The following is a 22,796-nucleotide window of genomic DNA, read 5'->3' as shown; positions in this document are numbered from 1 at the left end:
AAAAAAAGAAATACTTAATTTTCGGGGGTGGGGATACCTGGGAAGCTCTGCTTCTATCTATTTTGGGGGCAGGAGGCTTGTTCATTGCTCATTTCATAGGAGAAAGTCATAGAACAGTGTTCTTCAGCATTTCTGTGTAGCACCTTCTCTAGAATAGCATCTTGTTCCAATTTTCATTTATTCTAATGACTTTTAAAATATGCACACAGCTTTAAGAAACTCAATGGTAAATGGACCATAAGATTGTACAAATGTTTATGAGTGTAAAGTCAGGTTTTATGTTCAGTACTTATGGACCATAAGAATATACAAATGTTTATGAGTGTAAAGTCAGGTTTTATGTTCAGTACTTATGGGCATGTTTTTACATGTTTCCAGAAAATATGTCGGGAGTTACTGAGCTGAAGCCTGCATCCCCAAAATGATGAAAGAGGTGCAATGTTGCTGAATTGCTGGTGCAATTTTTTTTTTCTTTTTCAGAAGCCAAATTTATTCCTGCAGAAAGGAGGAAACCTTTTAAAAACCTATTGAAAGAAAACAGAATGCAAACTTCAACAATACTATTTCCAGTTTCAAACAAAACAAATTAGCTCAGGCCAAAATGTTATAAGAAACTCCCTCCCAAGCTCCCCATCCCCCACAATACAACAATATAGCTTTCATAGTCAGCGCTAGATTCAACCCCGAGACTGTGAACACTTTCCAGTTCCTTGACTTGAGTTCAAGATTGCTGAAAATCACCAGGAAAACCCTACCCTTCTAGTTATAACTTTCCCAAAAAATTAATTATGCTAAGACACACCAGCATCCTCTAGAAAACTCAATTTTCCCTATTGTCTAAATTCTAAGGAGAATCTGAACATATTCTAGGTGACAGTATTTGGTTTATAATGATTACTTGACACATTTAGGTGTTCTCTGTTCAGTGACAGAAGTGCAAATAGCTAGTAAAGAGGAGTTTAATGGTGATGTCTGAGGACACTAAAAAAAATTATTTATGAAAAGAAAGAGAACATTCTGTATTTTGTAACCTCCCATGTCATAATTCATTTGATTGCAGTGTATGACAACTAATATTATGAGGGGACATAACTGATTCAATAGGAAACAGGTAAAGAATTAGGAGTGCTTGTTTTGTTTTTAGTTTACCATAAAGCTGCCTCTACACCACCCCCACACACACACACACATACATTTTCCTATTTCTAGAACTAAAAATAGGTACAAAGAAATATATATATATTTCCCTCTCATGCTACCCTGCATCTTATATAACTCGTCTTGTTCTGCTCATCTCACTGGATTTGTGATGTGTTTGCCTGCCCTCCTTCCTGACCCGGTGGTGAGCACTCTGAAGGCAGAGTCTGGCTCACCAACTGCTGAAATGTTTATTAACTTGATTTCCAATGAGCCTGAAACAAAACAAAAAAATGGGATGAATAATTATGCTACCTCACAGAGATTCACAGGAGAGAGAAAATATAATCATACTCCTTTATTGACCAACTAGATTAAGAAATACCAATGCCAGTTTCTCACTGGAGTATGCAACTTGGCTCAGTCATTATAATGAAGCCTCTCTATGTAGGTGAAATAGGCTTAGTATTTACTTAGAATGGTAAAAACAGGAAGATCATTTAGGTCACTCACCTACAGCATTTGGGGCGGGGGGCGGGGGGGGGAGGAGAACAGAAGGATAAGTTACTTGCCAATGTTACACAGCAGTAGTGCCAGAGCCAAAAGGAGAATATGGGTATTCTGACTTCAGTGTAGGGCTTTCTCCTTAGGTTCCACTTTCTTCCTCAGCTCAAGGCTGAGCTCATTAATCTGAACACTCTAGCAGGAAGGAGGTGGCAGTTTCTAAGAAATATGTTTAAGGTTGTATCTGGATTAGTTAGTAAATTACACTGTTACACTTAGGAGTTTCAAGGTAGATGCAGATAATGAATGCACCCAAAACAAAACTGATTTTCTCACCTTCTAATGACCAAACTGTTCAAAGGGCAAGTCCAAGAGTAATGATGTAAATGATGCAATCGAGCTTGGGACCTAGATAAGCTTCAATTCATTTATCTAGAACCACCACAAAGACTTATTCTGTTGAGAAAACTGCCCATTCTATTTGGGGTTTCTTAATACTAATTCTTTCCTAACAACTGTGAATCACTGCTGACTAAAGATTTTGGGGAGGGAAGTAAACTGCTTTCCAATGAGCTATTAAACCATACAGCTATACTAGCACATTTTGTAACCATGAATTAAGTATTTATAGAACTTTCCAGAAGACTATATTCAAGAACAGAATAGAGGTTCTCAAAAGAATTCAATGTTTCCAGGAAAACTGTTGACACTTGATTTGTTGTTTACCATTGTGTTATTTAAACATCGGAAGAGTCTCTTAAAAATATAGGACATTTCGAAACTCCTTCAAATTCAGAGTGTCCCTTTTCACCATATTAGAAATGTAGTTTTCAAGATGGAATATTGAACCTGTCACCCCAATCTTAATTAGTGGAGACTGACAAGGGAAACCATGCTGAGAACTATAACCCCACGTGATGAAACGAACACATTTCAAAAGAGAATCCTGGTCAACTTCACCAATGAGGTTAATGCAAGAGAATGCTGAGCTCTTCTGCTAGCTCTCAAGAAAGCGCAGCTCTATAGAAAGGGAATCCATCAGAAAGGTAAGTCCTTACTGACAATCAAACTAAGAAGGCCCTTCATGCAGGAATAAAGTGTCTCATGGAGGAGAAGCCACGTGATGACAGCACTTTGAAAGCGGAATTCCCTCATCATGTGAAAATATTTAGAGGAGGAACTCTTCACTGCTGTAAAAATCCTCAAAGGAAACCCTGCCCCCACTCCTACTAATAAGGAAAGTGCTTCAAAGGGTGATAGGCAAAGACTGAAGCAATCTGGGTCTTGTTGAGAAAACTATCTTGAGCAAAGGGGGGCGGTGTTTATGTCAGTTCTGACATTAAAGAAAGATCATCCATCCTCCTTTCTTTAGGATTTCCCTTTTGGTCTTCTCATCTAACAAAACATTATTAGTTTTGGATGCATTCCATGCACTTTTTTAAAAGAAAAGCCGATTGAAAACCTGTATAAACAGTTGGCTCATCCCACCCCCAACACATCCCTTTGTTTCTACTAGATGAGATTGGATTTGGGAATATTTCAATATAAACTGTACTTTTAAAGATATCAACCTATTATTATCAAGAATATCTTATATTCAACAAATAGCTTCTCCCCTCGAAGAATTCTCATCTCTGGATACAAATAAATACAAGTACTCCAACTAAAGCAGACACGCTGGAATATGGCACTTCTGCTGAAATTTTATCCAACCATCAGGCCAAATCAATATGCAGACATAACAATACTGCTGGTATGATGTGAAACAAATCCAGACTATATGCATTTGCATCTCAAATGTATGAGCAAGTGATCCAGTTAGTTATAACACTAGATTCCAGGTGCTTGCTACCATCTACACTAGGATGATTTTTTTTAATTGCAGTAGAAAACAGTATCCCCTCTCACTCATAATGTGGCGTAATTACAGCTGTGCTGAGTCTACTTGAACCCAGAGTTGAATAATGGCACAGCTTTCCACAAGCAGTGTTCTATTGACAATTTTAAAAAATATATTCTTATTGATGTCAGAGAGGAAGTGAGAGGGAGAGAGAATCACTGATTGGCTGTCTCCTGCATGCCCCCCACTGGGGACCGAGCCCACAACCTGGGCATGTGCCCTTGACCAGAATTGAACCCAGGACCCTTCAGTCTGCAGGCCAACACTCTATCCACTGAGCCAAACTGGCTAAGGCAGACAATTTTTAAATGTTTCACTCCAATTGTCTCCTAAGAAAAACTTCGTCAACTCTCTAGCCCAACTTTTTCCTATTTCCTTTCAAAAATCTTTGAAGTTGTTAAAACCAGCAACAGATTATAAACAAGTTGAAGCCAATTCCATCTGTACCATGTCTAGAAAATGTGGCCCTGGTTCTCCTACCTTGATTTCACAAGGATTGCTATCCAAACCCCCAAATAAAAACTAGAAAACTCAGTAAGTTGGTTACATGAACCATCAGTTGAACACAGCAGAAAGGACCCAAGACCAAATAATTCATTGAATTGAAATGTGATTACAAATATTTTGTTATCTTCAAATGCAAAATGAGCTTAAGCACAGTAAACCCCACTCGCGCCTGGGTGATGGTTTAATAAGGAGGGCATACATTTCAGTATGGTTTTGATTAGACTAGCTGGAGATTTGCAGATCTATATTTTTATGTGTATACCAATTCTCACAGCACTCTAATTCCATGACCATATTTCAAAATGTGTAGCTTTTAGTTTCTCTGAAGCCAGAATGTGTTAATCTCACACTATTCACCTTATTAACTACCTCAAGCCAAATAATAAAACTCTCTATGAAGAAACCCTGCTAAAAAATTTTTTTGAAGTTTAGAGCCCAATTCTTGACTAATTATTCACTTCAATTGACACTTCAAGTATAACTTTTATCTCATTTTTTAAAGGATGTTTCTCTATTCCTCCTCAAAGACACAAAAGTCTAAGTAGTAATCAACCAAATACATGCAATAGAAAATCATATACTGCAAATGACTCAGTGAATTCTTCCCTTCCAATTCTCCTTACCCCTGCAGACAATGATGTTAACGGGTTTTTTTATTGAATTCTTTAAAAGTATGTTTATGCTGCTCTCTCTTCATTCCTTCATTTTAAACCTGTACTGTCCAATACAGTTGCTACCAGCCACATGTTCCAATTTAAATTTAAATTAATTAAAATTAAATAAAATTACATTTTCAGTTCCTCAGTTGCTCCACATTCCCAGTTCTCAATGGTTACATGTAGGTGGTGGCTCCTCTCTTGCACAACACAGATGCAGATACAGAATGTCTCCATTATCATTTCTACAGACACAGAAACTGCCACGATTGGACAACACTGTTTTAACATTATAAATTGATTCCCTCTTTTGAACAATGAAGATTTAGAATTCATATAGTGTGTCCCCCAAAAATGTACACACACTTTAACAGCTGATTTTTCTGGTTTAACCGATTTGAAATAATGGGTGAAGCCAGACTAAGCTTTGAACAAAGAAATTTATCCTAAAGTGCCACTAGACTTTATTTCATGAGGACACATAAAAGACAAAGCTTATGGTTTTCAACAAATTAAGGGCACAAATACCAAATGAAATGAATCGAATTGATGTTTGTGATTCCATTGCTTTGCGCTATCAGCAGTGCCTGGACCAGAATGGTCATCAGTTTGAAAAAAGGCATTGACAAAAATAATATTCATTTTTGTAGATTCTTTTCAACTTTGGAAATGAACTGTATGTTAATAAACATTGACTTTATAATCATTCAAAGAGTGTATACATTTTTAGGGACACTCTGTACTTACTAGTAGACTAATCTCCCATTACCCTTCCAATTTTTTATAGTTATATTATTTTTAATTATTTTCAAACCTTGTTGAACTAAAATATAAGAGCAGGGTGTCTGTCTATTTTCTCCTCCGCTGTATTGCCAATGACAAAATAGTGCCCACAGCGTAAGAGGTGTTGTTGCAAAAAGCTATCTGACGAACAAATAAATGTATGGTTATCTTATATCTTCATGTCATTTGACTGTCCACTCCACTCTGATCTTCCCTCCATGTATTCCTCCTCCCATCCCCATCCCAGTGCCAACTATAATGAAGTCTTCTATGCCTTTACGCAGATTGATTCTAAGGAGCTGAGAACTAGTAAATGGGTGGGGTGTGGGGAGGAAGGCCTGGGGATGGGCAGGGGCTGAGTAGAGGGGAGCAAAAGAGGGGAAAAGGGGACATTGGTAATCAATAAGATAAGAATAAAAAAATCTAGTGAACAGCGTTCATATCATTATGGCTATATGCAAAGCTAAAGAGTCCTGGGATTATATTTCCAATTGTCATAATCCCAGGCTGCCTAAGTCAAACAGATTTCCCTTTGTCACACTGCATCGCATATTAAAAAGCACATCATATTTTTTATCTTTTGTTTGAACCATGACTTAATTATATAATTGTCCAAAATTTTTCTGTAATTCAACATTTTAATTTTTGATTTTTAATTACAAATATTTCAAGCATATGTAAAAGTATACAGAATATAGGGTGGGGCAAAAGTAGGTTTCTGATTGTTCATATGGAAAATAATGCAAGAATTAATAAATAATAACACAAAAATAAACTGTTTCACATACAACCGTAAACCTACTTTTGCCCCACCCTGTATAATAAGCATTCATGATTGAACAGATATTTTTTAAAAATCTGGAAAATTGAAAACATAAATTAAAAAAAATAAAGTGAAGAAGACGTAAAACTAGTCTAGCCGTTCTTTAGACTTTCATTTATTATTTATTTATTTATTTACTTTGTTGTTGTTGTTAACCCTCACCTGAGGATATTTTTCCATTGATTTTTAGGGAGAGTAGAAGAGAGAGGGAAAGACAGAGAGAAGCATAGATGTGAGAGAAACACATGGATTAGTTGCCTCTTGCACAAGCCCGGACCAGGGCCCAGGCCAGAGAGGAGCCTGCAACCAAGGCACATGCCCTTGACCAGAATCAAACCCAGGACCCTTTGGTCTGCAGGCCAACGCTCTATCCACTGAGCCAGACCAGCTAGAGCTAGACTTTCATTTAAACACCTTGCTGCCCGTCCCCATTTTGCTCTTGAGGGATCTGTTCTCTGAGCCTCGTTAGAATCCTGCTGGGAGTCTCTGCAACAACGGTTGTATGTATTTTGGGCTACAGATTTCTTTCATCTGTTGTACCCATTAATACATTTCCACCCTTTTTTCCCCTTGGAAAAATTGGTTAAAATTTCTTGACTGCTTAAGACCCCCCTGCCCTCATCCAGTTCCCTTTGCAATGTGTTTCTTCTTCTCCACCCCTTCTTCATTCTCCTCCTCCTCCTCTTTTGTTTTTCTTGGTCTCACTTTAAAGGGGTCTCTTGAGAGAAAAGGAAACAAACATGTATGTTCAGTCTATCACTTTGGACAGGAAGCTGAGATTTCTTTTTAATAAAGTGCAGATTTTACTCTCTTGATCTAATATTTTATGGGAGGAGGCAACAGATTTCAGGCTTCATAATTTTTCTGCTAACCACAATTATATTATTTTTTACCTTACTGATAAAAATACCAAAATCAATGTAAGGCTTAGCAACTTTAACTGGCGCAGACTCGACGCTGCTTACGAAGTGATTATGGGCTAAGTGTATGAGATTAACACTTACATTATACGACATCCGCAATGGCCTCTGAGTCAGAATCAAGGCAGGTCCAGATAGTCTACTCCCTGACTGGTGCGGTGGGAAAAAATGTCTTGGACTACTTTTCAGCACTATATTTGATTGTTGGATACAGTTTGAGAATTTATTGTATTTCTGTACTGCTGCCATTGCAAATATAAGGACAAGTATCCCCCTAAATGCTGATGACATCATTTCATTACTGCAAACAAGCAATAGTCTCAAGAGGCAAACTATTCCAGTCAAAAAAAATAGTGTAACAGTAATAACGACAAAAAAAAAAAATCATTGGTTTTGGCAAACATTCTCCCATGCTTCCTTCGGCTTTATTAGCCAGTACCTCAAATAAAAACAGTACTTAAATACTTATCTTAAAAAGCAGGGAGTTAAAAAATATATATATAAGAATTAGCATAGATCTACAGACTCTAAAAATTCATGAAGATAAGAAATGCTAATAACATTTATGTGCAATGTACTATTCAAGCATTGATTTTATTTTGGTTACTAGCTACCTTGCTTTTTCATCTTGTTCTCAAAGCAACCCAGTAGTTCTAAATGGCAGTGGCCATTTAGATGTCATGATGATTGGGGCCACCCAAAGGCTTTTAAGCAGACTAATAACATGATCAGACTTCTGTTTTAGGAAGATGGCTTTTGGAGCAGCTGGAGGATAGGGGATAAGAGGAAGGATAAAAACAGGTATATCAGAGGGAAGACCATATATGGAAACAGAATTGGTGAAGCTATAAATGAAGACATTTGCAATGAGACTGGAAAGGAGGGAAGAGATTATAGAGAGTTTAAGAGCAGAATTCTTTGATGCTGCTGACTGAGGTACCTGTGGGGAGTGAAGGAGAAGGACAGCGTCAAATTCCTACTAGGTTTCCAGCTGGAACACACTAGTCATACATTTCTTTTTCAGAAAAAATAATTAAATCAGGTTAGTGTGGAACTATCTAAGAGGCACAGGAATATTTGGGCTCAGAAGTGAGGCCCTGGCTAAATATACAGATGTGAAAGTCTGTATATTACTTTTCTAAAGGAAATTTTGCAATAAAATGAGTGATGTGAAAATATTCAGACATGCTAACATTTTAAGCGTTACTCAAATGTTCCTTAGGATATTGAACAGAAACTATAGTTAAAAGAAAGACTAGATAATTAAAATAAAATTCCATCCCTGGAGTCTTTTTTATCTTTAGTTTATTTTTAAGCTGTTTATTGTTGTTGTCTGTAATATCCTTTGGCCTACCAAACTGTGAGTCTTGAGTGTAATGTTTTAAATGACCATGGAGCCGAAACCGGTTTGGCTCAGTGGATAGAGTGTCGGCCTGCAGACTCAAGGGTCCCAGGTTCGATTCCGGTCAAGGGCATGTACCTTGGTTGCGGCCACTCTGTTTCTCTCACTAAGCTCCAGGGGACCATGATTGCTTTGTTTACCACTATATCTTCAACCTGTAGCTCATGGAAGTATTTGTTGAATAAATAAATTAATAAAATACTGTATTTTATTATTTAACAACAAAATTAGACTTGTTTAAAAGATTATCACTTTAGTTTGGATATGCCATCACTAGGCCAATCAAAGAAATTTTTAAAAAATGGGCTAATAATTTCTGCTAGTTCACTTCAGGCAATTTTTTACAAGTATCAAAGTCAATATGGTTATTTTCTTGCCTTTCTAAAATAGTGCATTTCTTCAAACTGATTATTAATAATTTCATATGGAGAAACCACATAGCCTTATCGCCCATAAGCATTTCAGACATTTGAATCTATATAAAGGACATAATGACTAAAGACTGTCAAGAGCACTGAGGGGTCCTTTGGGCAGTGTGAACATCTGGTGTCTATTCTCTGTGGAGATTAATAACGCAGCTATACTGTGGCAGGCTTTGCTAATTCCTTTGAGCCCTGAGCAGCATTTTTAAGTGGTTCCAAACACACAAGATCTCTAATTGGTATGGGTTTCACCCACAGTTTTCTTGCGATCTCAAAATATCTCAGAAACTCCTAAGCAGGAATTGACAGGGGCAAGCTTCCCTATTTCCCTTTGTTGAGACAGCTATTAATAATTTTTTTTCAGGTTCAATAAAATTCCTGAACTCAAACCATTTCAACTGAAAAACTGGGGAAGGGGACTTTATTTTCCCTGGCCTGAACACTGTCTCTTGCTACTTTAAATCACAGTTAATGTTTTAAAAAATATATCTTACACATAAGTCAGTTGTAGACCTTTAGCATCAAAGGATCTGAGCAACATCACATGTAACAGCCTGACCTTTAGCCATAATTTTTAAGTGCCATTAAAAAATGTCTCTCAAACTGTCTTTAAATTTAGTGTTGACCTAGTCACCTTTATCCAAAAACATTCAGCTTTAGATGATTATTTTATTTTGCTTCCAAAAGCTCTTCAGTCCAGTGAGGTAGCCATTAGGGATGCTTCACAAAGAGTTTAGAGTTTGCTTAGAATTTATTAGCTCCATCGGATGGAAAGATGGTAATTTGGATTGCTTGCTGAGTGAAGATTATTTACTGTGCTAACTGACCTTAAGAATACCAGGAGGGATATAGGACAGGGAAATTCAAAGAAATATAGACTAAAAGTGAAATAGTGTTCCATTCAACTGCAGTCCTGAAGTAGGTCTATTCACTACATAGCTTCATTAGGGACTGTCACACTATAACTTATATTCTTCTGTTGGGTACCTATCAAAAATTTCAGAATAATGTGTCGATAAAAATATACGATTACTTCTTCTAAGAGAGAGTTAAGTCTTGAGATTCTTTTACTTATCTAAATTTTCTCTGGATATCTTTCTCTAACTAAAATCTTTCTAAATTCCTGAGTAGGCTTTAGATCTTTATTGTATTACTAGAGGCCCGGTGCACAAATTCGTGCACCAGTAGGGTCCCTCATCCTGGCCTGCGGGATCGGGCCGAAACCGGCTCTCCAACATCCCCAAGGGGTCCTGGATTGCGACAGGGTGCAGGCCAGGCCAAGGGACCCCACCAGTGCATGATCGGGGCCGGGGTGGGACACAGGAGGTTGGCCAGCCATGGAGGGACTGCGAGAGGGCTCCAGGGCATGTCCAGCCTTTCTCGCTCAGTCTTGATTGGCCGGACCCCAGCAGCAAGCTAACCTACCAGTGGGAGCGTCTGCCCCCTGGTGGTCTGTGCACATCATAGCAAGCAGTTGAGCAGTCTTAGCATATCATTAGCATATTACGCTTTGACTGGTTGAATGGCCGACTGGTGAACCGGACACTTAGTATATTAGGCTTTTATTATATAGGATGTACTTTTAAGTACTGCAATCTGAAATAAAATATTTTCTTATTTTCATAAATCTATGATCCTTCACTGATCTACATAAACTTTTCATCTTGAGTTATACCTACTATGACTTAAATTTCTGACAACCCATTTTCTGAAGAAGAGTAGATTGTCAGAAAAGCTATCAAACACAAATATTTTAGAACAAGATAATTGCTTAGAGTTGTTTATAGGACAAAAGGTGTTTTGACTTTGTAGCACACACAGCAAAGTTGAAGCAATTTGTCAAGCACTATACATTTCCTAATATATTAAAATTTATAAATAAATTACATCAAAAAGGCATGAAGCAAACTATATCCAACCAAGGTATACTCTGACAACTATTCATTCTCTTTAAAACTCTGTATGAAAAATATTTTGCTAACACACAATTCCCATTACTCTGCTCTTCCTTTTTATATATTTAATCACATTAATATACTATAACTTACTATTTATAGTTTTTTGTTTGTTTGTTTCTTGACTGTATTGCTCAAACTAGAATGAAAGCTCTATGTCAGAGATAACTATTTAGTTCCTGATGCATTCAAAGTTCCTAGAAGGATGCCTGGCATTTAATAAATTTTGGTTGAATGCATTTTCTATATGCATTCTTGTTACTCTGGAAATCTGAGATTTAAAAATAATCCACGCTTGCCCAGCCAGTGAGGCTCAGGAGTTGAGTGTCAACTATGAATCAGGAGGTCAGGGTTTGATTCCCAGTCAGGGCATATGCCTGGATTGCAGGCTCGAACCCTGGTAGGGGGCGTGCAGGAGACAGCCTTGCAATGATTCCCTCTCATCATTGGTATTTCTCTCTCTCTCTCCCTCTCCTTTCCTCTCTAAAATAAAAATATTTTAAAAATAATAATAATAATAATCTATGCTTTGGGGGTTTTTGGTGTGTGTGTTTTATTTTTTGTTTGTGTTTTTTTTGTTTGTTTGTTTGTTTGTTTTTGGTTAATCCTCACCCTAGGACATTTTTTTCATTGATGTTTATTTTTTATTTATTTCTTTTTAATCCTCACTGGAGGATATTTTTCCATTGATTTTTAGGGAGAGTAGAAGAAAGAGGAAAACATCGATGTGAGAGTAACACATCTATTGGTTGCCTCCTGCACACACCCTGACCAGGGCCTGGGCTGGGGAGGAGCCTGCAAACTTGGTACGTGTCCTTGATCAGAATCGAACCTGATGCTCTATCCACTGAGCAAAACCAGCTAGGGCTCCACTGATGTTTAGAGAGAGGGGAAGAGAGGGAGAGGAAGAGAAGGGGAGAGACAGAGAGACCTGCTGCCATCTGCAACTGAAATACATGCCCTTGACTGGAATTGAACCCGTGACCCTTCAGTCTGTGGGCTGACACTCTCACCACTGAGAAAACTGTCTAGGGCCATGCTATAGAATTAGTTTTAGAATCTCTAGGTCACTATTATTTATTGAAGATTTTGGCACTCCAAACTCCTACAAATATTCTAGGGACCACACTAAAGGAAACCCACTTACTATCTCTCAGATCAACAGCTCTTTGAATACCTAAGAAAGCCGAAACTAAACTAATCCATGTATTGTCAGCCAAAGTCCTGTATCAAGCAAGACCCATGGGTATAAGTGGTCTTTGCAATGGCTTTGATTTTGACCAATGAAAAGCTTAATACATTAAAAAATTAGATGTTGCCCTGGCCAGTGTTGCTTAATGGTTAGAGCATCAGTCCATGCACCAAAGAGTCAGAAGTTCAATTCCCAGTCAAAGGCACATACCTGGGTTGCAGGTTCTATCCCCCACCCTGGTTGGGCACCTAGGAAATATGCAGGAGGCAACCAATCGATGTTTCTCTCCCACAACCATGTTTCTCCCGCCCTTCCTCCCTTCCTCCCTTCCATTCCCTCTAAAAACCAATGGGAAAAATATCCTCAGGTGAGGATTAACAAAAAAATAAAATATAAAAATTAGATGTCATCACATGAAGAAAGTTGAACTTCAGATGCATGAATTAGGCTAAAGTGGTATGATACTGCACACATATTTTAATTTGGCACTGGACCAACATAACAACAACAAAAAAGTAAAATTCCATAAAGGCCCAAGTGCATCCATAATATATTCCATGGCCTAGAGGTTGACATATCATTTTGTCAATTGTGCAGTAATATTTAAGCCATACCCACTAACACAATTGTAAATTATGCGGGTACAGGTGCAAGACTTGGCTCCTGAGTACTGAGTAGGCAATAAATAAATATTTGTTGAATAAGTGAACCAAATTGGGGCTGAATAAAGTATTACCAAAAATTGTAAAAATGATATCACATTAAATCAATGTATGTATTTCATGCATTTTTGACAACGATTACCTCTTAAGTATTTATTTTCCTTATGCCACTAGACCAGAGTATAGCACTCCATGGATTACCTTCTCTTGGTAGTATGTCATGGGCACCCATGCAATTACTTGTATCTTTTCTAGTTTGAATAGCATAAAATTTTGGAAGGCATGGTCATTCTAGCACAGTTGCAGCAATATATAGCCTTCTTTTATTTGGATATTTGGCCTACTTTTAGTGTAAAAATTTTTTAAGTCTCAAGCATGTATTATCAAATAACAGCCAAAATCATGGTCTAGAAGGCTAGGTAAAAATTATTTTTTAATTTTATTTCCCATATTAGAAACCTTCCTTAAGGGAAATTTGTCAAGATACCTCAAAGTCTAACTTTCCCCCTCTTTAATCCCTAGTTATGACGATTTGAAGAAATTCTTATATAGGACTTAAAAAACTACTATTAAATAAAAGTGAAGGTAAATAACATTAGATAATATATATTTATATATTATGATTTAGATAAGAAATATATATTTTGTCTTTGTCCCTGTTTCTGACGAGATCTCCAATGGAAGCATGCAAACCTACGTGGCCTCTCTCTGGGACACAATTACACAATTACCATAAAATGATGTACTAGATAATTATTAATGACTAAATAAGATTCTAGTAATATGTCAGTATCTTTTTATTTTTACGAGTGTTTTGCTATAAGGGACCCATATTTGAACACAGGAGTTTACGTTGATGAGGTGAGTTTTAGAAAGCCCCTAGGCTGAGGATGGGGGCTGGTTGCCAGGAGATTAGAAGATTAGAACTTCCTGACCTCCTGGAGGGGAGAGGACAGGAAACTGGGTTCAGCCTCCCTACAGACTCAAAAGGATGGGTTCAGAGAGCTTCTGGTTGATGAACATGTGGAGTTGCCCAGAGTGGTGCCCCCACAGAGGGCATGGAAGCTCTGCATCAACTTCCCACAGAAGCTTTGATTGGTTAAACGGACGACTGGACGACCAGACACTTAGCAAATTGGGCTTTTATTATATAGGATGCCACTTTTGTTTATCCATCCTTAGATGGAAATTTGAGTTGTTTCCACCTTTGGTTACTGTGAATAATGATGCTATGAACACTGGTTTACAAATATCTGTTTGACTCCCTGCTTTCAGTTCTTTTGAGAATATGGTCTAGATTTGTAATAGCTATGTTTAATTTTTTTGGAACCATCATACAGTTTTCTATACTGGCTGCACCATTTTACATAATGACCAGTAATATACACGGGTCCTAATTTCTCCACATCCTCTCTAACACTTACTATTTTCTGTTTGTTTGTTTAATAATCACCATCCTAATGGGCTCAGAATATATTTTTAATGCGTCACTCTCTTATTCACAAATCCCCTTATCTCAAATTTATATAAACTTATATAGGAGTGAGGTGAGCAACATATGTCTAGACAAAGACCTTTTCCACTGTATGAAAATACTCACACTGGCAATCAAACATGTGACCACATATTCACGGCAATTAAGCCAACAGGCTCCAGCCAATACATCACTACTGGCTGATACAGACCTGCCTCTAACTGTTAGGAAAAACAACTGCTAAAGAAGGACCACATAAGAGGATGGGGTAAGAGGCTGGGGAGAGGTTACAATGATAGACATCTTTGTTCCTGTCTTCACCTGCTAAGAAGGTGAGTCAGTTCACTGACCTACATCAGGATCGGAAGAGGTAGAGGAGAATAAGATGAAGAAGGGACTTAGCTGTTTTAAATGTCAGTTTGTGCTAACATAAATAAAAACCCTCATTTCAGCTCTCTTATGTCACTGTGGAACCATCAACCTTAAAAAATTTTTTTTTAATTTTGGAATCCATTCATCTTTCCTTACCACAAAATTGTCCTGTGCCATTATCTGGTACTTTCCTCATAGGTCTAACATTTCAGCTTGTTATAAAAGCATATACTTATAGATTATGCAATGATAATGTGTGCTACATTCCAAGGACTTATACTTTCTGTATATATGTGAATAGCAAATAATTATTGCATTGATATTTTTCTACTCTAAAAGTAAATAATATACTAATCAACCAAGTAAAACACTAGTCTGTTACATATATTCTTTTATGATTTATAAACAGGATCTCTTATTTTATTGATTTAAAATTTTTGAAATTCATGTGCTAAAAAATAAAGAAGTAGCCATGAAACAAATGCTATATAAGTACGTAGCTTTTTGGATAAAATTCTAGATTTGTCCTTAAAGACACCAAAAATACTTAAGTCTAGTAAAAGATTTCCTGGTAATCAACTCTGAGTAATGTATTTGTTAGTGCCGATGTTCTGTTAGCCTTACATTTTTCATTTGTCCCATGCTAGAGGAATCTTGCCAAATGGCATATCCAGATTCAGACTTCATTTTCCTCTGGGCATGTTCACCTGCCAGTTATGATCAGAACACTGTTAGGCATTATCTTTTACAATACACAAAGACATGCACATGCATGAAGCTCTTCACAGAGGCAAAGTGTGTATTAACAATAACCACCAAGAATTTCTGAAACTCATTTGTCAAAAGTATCATCTTCACTTCCCTGGGCCTTTCAAACAGAAACACACAAGGGCTCTGGCTTTCCGCTATAACCTGACTTTCACCTTCAAAAAGAGCTTTAAAAAGATTCGGAAAAGGGCTATCCAAAGGCATTTCTCATCAATTGCTAAATGGTCCAATATATTTGTAATTCTACCTCCTTTTCCTTTACACCAGTGAGTGACGAAAACCTGATGGGACAAGCAAGCAACACACCAACATTAAGTCACTGGGATGTATTCACAGAAGCAGACAAAAACAGGCATAAGTGGGCACAGAAAGATGAATGCTGGGAACTGCATAAACAGCAACTGAAAACATCTCTATCATGAGAGGAAGAGGTTTAAAAGCTTAAGAAAATTTTTGAATAAAATTACTAGGACTAAGCTCGTGAAAGGGATTAATTTTTCCATTTTCTTGAAAAACAGGAGTCAGTCTGTGCCCTGGCTCCACAGGTATTACATACAAACCCAAGAACTCAGTCGTTTAGAAAGTAACTGCCTTCATGGAATCCAGCTAAAACTACAAAGACGTGAAATTCCAGGCAGACACAGGAAATTCTTTGGGGAATAAAAGAATTTTATGACTCATAAGATTACAATCTCCTGAATACTCAACTAAAGTAATCTAATGAAGTATTGTCAGCAGGAAAGGAGTTTGATAAAGTTGTGTGTTGTGCAGGAAAATCTTAAGCAAAACAGGAAATTGAACAAACTTGAAATTACAAATTCATTTGTAATTTTTCCTTTCAGGCTAAAACTAACTTCAAGGGCACCAGGATTTCGTATACGGTGTGACATTTTGTAGAATGACACATTTTTAAATGCTGGGAATTTAAGCAAAATTCCATATCTATATTTAAAAAATAAATCAAGTCTGCTAAGGAGTAAGCCCAAGATTCTAATACGGGTCCTGGTGAAGTAATACAGTTTGAAAGAAATTATAAAACTTGGAGGTAAAGGCTTGAGCGAGATGCCAATGTAGAAAGAAAGAAAGAGGTTCCGTTTTTTTCTGGGGAGATCAACAACAAAAGCCAGAGATGGCGCTATTTTCTTGACTTCAGACATTGCTTAAGCATAGAAGAAACTCAATACCAGGAGGCTATCCTTACCTTAAAACTTTATCCATTTTTTCCTTACCTTAAAACATTTTCTATTCTTTCTAACTTAATTCTAATTCAAACTGTTGCTTGTGCTATATGAAATTCCCTTCTCGTAACAGGTTGTAAAAATACAGCAAGCAATGAAAGCCCTCTGTTTAATCTTTCCCAGGGACAAACAGTGTAATGTACAATATGTAACCTTGAGTTAGATTGCAAATTACTTCTATTTAATTTAGTCTAGTGCTTAGCTTCACCTCTGAAATATCAGTCTGCATCCTTCTATTTTGGTTTGATTCTCTGGTCCACTTAAAATGGTAAATGTTTACATTAAAAGGACAAGAGAATGTGTGATGTATTTTAACTGTCAAAAGTGTTGTGAACAACAGCAGCTGGAAGAAGAATGTGTCGTTTGCTTCACTGTTATCCTGAAGCCTTTTAGATTCTTCCCATCAGCAGTTACATCCTTCATCACTCATACTAAAAAAAAAAAAAAAATTTAATAAAAAATTTCAACTGTCATCTCGGAAAAATGTCGTAAAATTTCTATAATTCACTTGTGGTCTTTTTACTGGGTTTGACACTAACTTTCTGCTGGTACACGGTTAGTGGATTGGTCACTGAACATAGAGCTTTTCTTTCATTTTCTGGATCGCTGGTTCAGAAGAAGATAAAGGCCAGCAGCAAATGAAAGGAGTTCCATTCTGGGTGTTGCTGAGAGGTCTCTATGAACTGCAATCATCCTTCACATCACCCTGAATTCATGATGATACCACTCCTATCAAAGGCCTGCTCAGAAGACCAAACACTGAAAATAAGTAGATTCCCTTAATGCTTCCAGATCTGGTGCAATTCCAACAATAAAACTGAAGAGGAATGTGATTTCAGGCCCATTAGAAACACAGCCGGGTCCAGCCACGTGGCTCAGTGGTTGATTATCGCCCTATAAATCAGGAGGACACGGTTCGATTCCAGTCAGGGCATATGCCCAGGTTGCAGGCTCGATTCCGGATTGTGCCAGAGGTAGCCGATCAATGATTCTCTCTCATCATTGATGTTTCTATCTCTCTCTCCCTCTACCTTTTTCTCTGAAATCAATAAAAATATATTAAAAAAAGAAAAGAAAAGAAACACAGCTAGGAAAAAGTGGAGCCTAAGACTATGTTGGAGGATGAAGACAACCAATTCATGCATAATTAGACTTCAGGTTTGACATTCAAGAAATATTTGAAGGTGGACAAAAGCTACATGGTCTAACTTCTACCTACATCTCCAAACACATCTCCAAACAGTCTCCCAATTGTGCTCGAGCACACTGGTCTTAGCTCCTCTGACATAATCAAGTTCATTTGCTCTCTCCCCTACTTAGAACAGTCCCCCAAACTCTTTGTTTGGATTCTCAGACCTCAGACCTTAATTCCTCATTGAGGCATTCCCAGAAATCCCTACCTAAATAGTGTCTGCCCTGACCCCACTGCACCACCATCGTTCCCTATCATCTGATCCTTTCCATCCTCTACACCTCTTCTCAGATGTCATCACATGTATCTGTTTCTTCTTTAGTGCCAGACACATATAAGCACTAGAATGTAAACTCCCTAAGAGCAGGAGCCTTGCCTATTCGTTTACCTGTTGCAGTAGTAATGCTATTACTACTGTTCCTAAAGCAACAAGTACTTAGTGAATGCATGTGTTTAACACTCTACTAGAGGCTGAAGGTAAAACAACATGAAAAGGTACAAACTCATCCTTAAAAACTTTATAAAGACTATGGAGACTCAAGCAGTCATAATATAGTAGGATAACTGTTTACAGAGGGCACATAAGTCCAGTAGAAACAGCTTCCATATATGTATCTTATCAGTAAAAAACAACAACAAAAAACAACAACAACACCTATTTCAAGGGAGAATATTATGTGCAAAGGCACAGAAACAGCACAATTCTATTCTGGAGAGACACTTCGTTAAGGTTTTATAAAATATAAATTGCTAGGGGGAGGAGAAAGAGAAGAATTAAACTTAACCTTTTGCACTCGGATGTCAAGTGTGATTCGACACGGTTAGCATTAGAATAAAGGAATCGAGAAAAAAGCAAGCGAGTGCAAAGGGTTAACAGAGAGGGATCCAGGTCATGAAAGTCCTTCTTGTCACACAGAGGGAGAGAGGCTTCATTCTAAGGCCAATGGGAGGCCAACAGGAAAACCTCTGGGCAAAGGGATGATATGGTCATATTTGCATTTTAGAAAAATAACACTGAAAACTGATTTAGGTGATTTAGAAAATCAAATCATGGGCAGGTAGCAGAAGGGCAGCCATCAGTTTCACAATAAATAGGTACTATAGAGAGAAAGAGAGACTCCGTGGCAGGAAAAGCTTTGACAAATTTTTCTGAATAATCCATCTTATCTCTGGATAGTTTTATTAGGCCATATACTATGGCATTCACCCATGGAGCAGCCCTGACATGAGGTTCTAGATACTAGTGTCTAGTTTAAGAAGTGTTCTCTACAGGGACTAAGCTGTTCACTGGACAGGAAGCTTTCTTTCCCCTTTGGGTATTTAACAGTTCCGGACATCCTCCCTCCTGAATACAGGCAGGAGTTAGAGTGCTGCCACTAAGCAAGAAATTCTGTTTCATGAGTGTATAGACATTTCTCATCCTTTGGGCCCCAATTCTCTAGCTCCAGGACTAGCAGGAGGAGTACGATCTACACAATGTGGTCATGTTGTAGACTGCAAGACATCAGGTATAGAGGGCCAAAAAGTAGAGGCAAGAGGATTGGAAGTCCTACCAGGCCAAGCACAGGAAAACTAGTAAAGTGTAAAGTGTGCAAATAGCTTCAGGCACTCAAGTTTGCAAAAAAGGCAAAAAGCGCTAGGCACCTGTCACTGAAAGACTGGGGATAAAATGAGATAATGATGTGATCTCCAATTTAGGAGGAGAGCCCTAAGGATTCAGATTCATGACCTGTCAGTGGGGATCTTCCACACTCACAGCCTTTATAAACCAAAGTTCCCAGAAAGAATTAAGCTTGAAAGCCCTGATGTAAGGCCTAACCTAAGGCATCCATTGCAATTAATTCTTTAGAAGCATCTAGAAAGGTACTTGTTGTGTATCATCCTTAGGGAAACTGAGAAAATATTATTCAAATCGCTTTCTGTGGCCTATGATTCAAATGAGGAACCCAGGGTAAGAAAGGCAACAGGGGGTTTGTTGTGTTCTCTAGCCTCAAGACCTTCATTTAGTCTCATTCCATTGCTTGGGATTACTCCCACCCAACCCACCTACTCCCTTGCCTAGCTCTCTCATACTCATCCTCCAGGTTTCAACTAAAAGCCAAAGGCCTTCCTTGACCTCTTCTGCTATATGAGTATGCCTTAAATTTGGACAGAGAGGGTTCCAGGTCATAAAAGTCCTTCCATGACATGCAGAGGGAGAGAGATTTCATCCTATACTAATGGGAAGTCATTGCAAAACTGGTCAGGGTGATGTGATCAGATTTGCTAGCTCCAAAAACCTCATACCTTGTGTTTGTAGTCTAATTTTTAAAATCCATTCATTTGGGCAGGGCCTGAGTCTCTGCTGTACCATATATACTCAGTGCCCAACCCATTAGGACATGTGTTGAACTGGTGTTTAAAATAATGAATGAAGAAAGAGAGAGAGAGAAGGAAAAACCTGATATGTGAACAAATGTGCTGATTGGAAGGTAGGAAAGAGAGCACTTTCAATTTTAAGAGACAATGTTAACACATATACAGAAAACTCTCAGGGCTACTTACCAAAAACAGAGAACTACCTCCCTCACAAGGAGTAGAAAAGAAAGTTAGTATTACCCAGGGGTACCACGACAAATGCAATTAGACAGAGCTAGCTGTACCTTTAATATATTGTTTCATGAAAAGGCACAGCCATTGAAACATCATTTTTAGTCTTAAGCCGATCCAGTTAATTATGATGATCTTGAACTACTTAGAAACCTTTGAACATGGCATACAATTTCAAAGCCCACAATAGGCAAAATGAAGGGCACAGGTGAAGGCAAAAGAAAGTAACTACTTATTCTTCTACTGGGGCTTCAAGAGAGGAATATACTAGTACATAACATGTTGTAGGTACTGGGGTGGCTGTTCTTGAACTTTTTCAATGAACCTTGTCAATTTTTTTTTCAGGAACTTTTGTAGTTTCTTATAAGACAGCTGCCTAATATGATGGTTCTTATTTAAAATAATCTGCCAAATTACTGGCTAGGAAAACTAGAATGGGCTAAGCCATGCAAAATACAACTACTGATGATGATGATGATGACGACGACGACGACTGTGACAGTAAAAATGAAATTAAACAAAATAAAAAGGGTTTGGAATTGAGTGGAAATATGACTATAATAATGGTATCATGAACACAGCCCTGAATTCGTGACTAGGTTCTCCCACATGAGACCTTAGGTAATCCATGTGCTGCCTTGCTAAACTCATATCATTTGTGAAATTAGACCCCTGGACTATATAATCTTTAATGTTTCTTTTTCAAATGCTAACATTCTATTCCTATATAATCAAACCATGAAAAATCACATCGTGTTTTATATATATGCATTTAGATTTGTTATATATAACATGTGTTACATATTTAATGTATACTAATTATAAATCTATACATATAAAATATAAATATATTATAAATAATCTAGTTCACAATGACTTTATCAATAAATTATTGAGTAGCAATATAATAATACTTTCTTCCATTTCATCAACAATCATATATACATAGGTGGGGCAAAAGTAGGTCTATAGTTGTGAGTATGCAAAATAATTTATCTGTACATTATTTATTAATGATTGTATTATTTTTCATATGAACAACTGTAAACCTACTTTTGCTTCACCCTGTATCTTTGTCTTTCTAAAAGGCACCTATGATTGAATATCTGAAAACTAAAAACAGCTTGTAAAGGGAATTTTCAGAGAATTTAAGCATTTACCAACCTAGTGATCAAAAAGATATGGTGATCATTACAAATCTTTCAAAGGTAAAAGAGTACAGTTTTCATTCATTTGTGCTTGTGGGGTTTTAAGAAGGAGATCTGAGTATAATGGGTAGCATATGTACAAAGGCTGCACCAGTGACCATAGAGCGGACATATTTTATCCAACCAAGAATACAGATACATAAAACTTAAATAAAAAGGAGCAACACAAGTAAGACTTCCCAATGAAAAGCTCATGCCTCCATTCCTCCAAGTTTTTCAGAAAGAAAACTGTCACTAATCAAAAAAGAATTATAAAGTCTTCATGGCATTGTCAGAGATAGGGACAACTTATTGTTTACTCAATACATCTTTTACTTCCACAACTGCCATTATCGTGTAAGTAGGAAAAGCAAACTTAAAAGTATACTCTGTATCTGAAAACAGTACTCTATTTTGCTAAGCATTATTTATTTTAAAAGTACACTTAACTGAAAAACCTCACAATGATTGCCCAACAGATTCTCAAATTACTGAAACAAAATAAGAACAATCTTGTATATCAAATATGTTACATCATAAAAGGGAGGGGAGGCCCACGGGCAGTAGTTCTGATAAATAAGACCCAAATACCACAACGTAAAAAGCTTTTCAGCAAGTTTCCCCTGGGGAAAGGTTAATGGGAAGAAGCCTAACAGGGTAGCAAATATAAATCACTCACTCATTCATTCTATATCATTTTTATCTCTACTTAGTTTATCTGTTAAAAAGATGAGCTAAACTTATCTGCTAAGAACACAAATAGTAACAACCAGAAATGAATGAGTGCTTACTAAATTATGACAGGAATTATGCTAAGCCCTTTAAGTCATTTAATCCTCTCAACAATCTCATGAAGTTGGCACTGTAGTTTTATATCAGTTTCACCGAGTTAGGAGAGATTATGTAATTTCCCAAGATTATACACAAATAAATGGCTAAACTGGGATTTGAACCCAGAGTCCATGCCCTTAATCATCTCTGATGAAATCCCAGCAACTATTCATCTAGTGCTAACCTGAAAACAGCATAAATAAACCTAATAAAATATCAACTTTGTAAATTATTTGTAATATATAGGAAGGTATCCTTAATATATAAAGAGAATTTAGGAGA

The 22,796-nt window shown here is 37.3% G+C and overlaps 1 protein-coding gene across 1 annotated transcript in view; it reads right to left on the bottom strand.

Moving 5' to 3' along the window:
- The window catches only part of MSRB3 (methionine sulfoxide reductase B3), a 180,580-nt gene that overhangs the window by 14,701 nt on the left and 143,083 nt on the right, over window positions 1-22,796 (bottom strand).

The sequence above is a fragment of the Cnephaeus nilssonii genome, assembly GCF_951640355.1.
Source record: "Cnephaeus nilssonii genome assembly, chromosome: 6".
Lineage (NCBI taxonomy): Eukaryota > Metazoa > Chordata > Mammalia > Chiroptera > Vespertilionidae > Cnephaeus > Cnephaeus nilssonii.
The sequence above is the reverse complement of the archived record's forward strand: the minus strand, read 5'-3'. Positions and strand labels throughout refer to the sequence as shown.